The sequence below is a fragment of the Egretta garzetta genome, unplaced genomic scaffold, assembly GCF_000687185.1.
Source record: "Egretta garzetta isolate BGI_Z169 unplaced genomic scaffold, ASM68718v1 scaffold108, whole genome shotgun sequence".
NCBI classification, from domain to species: domain Eukaryota; kingdom Metazoa; phylum Chordata; class Aves; order Pelecaniformes; family Ardeidae; genus Egretta; species Egretta garzetta.
This window is the reverse complement of record NW_009260614.1, coordinates 8201499-8202467: the sequence shown is the minus strand read 5'-3', so window position 1 is coordinate 8202467 and position 969 is coordinate 8201499.

Here is a 969-nt window from a genome sequence, read left to right as displayed (position 1 = left end):
CAGGAGGCCGCTGGGACTGTGGAGGGAGGGTGGCAGGAGCAAGGTCCCCGGCCCCCCACCCCAGGGGCCGCTCACCCTCTCTGCTTTGTGTCCCCAGAGACAGGTCAGGCACCCGTTTGTCCATGGCCTGGGGGACAGCTGGCAGGGCCAGCGCCACCTCTTCATCAGTGAGTGACCATCTGCTCATGGGCTTGCCACAACCCCCCCGCCCGCGCACGTGGCCCCGCCGCCTGCCCCCGTGTCCCCACACACACACGCACTCCCCCCGCACTGCCCTGCGGGGATTCAGGCGCTCAGCTGCCAGCTCCCACCCCGCACCCACCATGAGGACGGGGACATGGGGATGAGACGCAGCAGGGCCTGCCAGGGGTGAAGGAGGGGCCCCAGCCCCAGTGCCTGCCTGGCCCTGGTGGCCCTGATGGCCGTGCCACCTCGGTGCCCATGTGTGTTCCCAGTGCCTGTGTGACACCGGGGACCATGTCACTTTGGTACCCATGTAGCCACAGTGTCCGTGCCACCTTGGAGCTCCCGTGGCCCCAGTGCTTAGGTGTTCCCAGCGCCCAGCATGGCTCTAGTGCCCCCATCACTGTGGTATGTGCCCCAGTACTTGCATGTTCCCAGTGCCCTGGGCTGCAGTGCCCATGTCACCTTAGTCCTGGTGCCCATATTGATGCTTGTGCTACCTTGGTGTGGTCCTGGTGCTTGTGCCACCTCACTGCCCATGCAGCTCCACTGCTGTTACCACCTTGGTGCATGGTCCTGGTGCCCACATGGCCCCTGTGCCCATGTCACCATGGTGCATGGCCCCAGTGACCCACCTGGTCCCCCGAGCCCATGCCACCCCGGTGCCTGTGCCCCTCATGCCAGCCTGGCCCCGTGGCGGAGCCCGTCGGTAAGGCCCATCGCCCGTCCCGGCAGTGTGCACCTACTGCAGCACCGGAGACCTGCACGCACTGTGGCGTGCCGCCG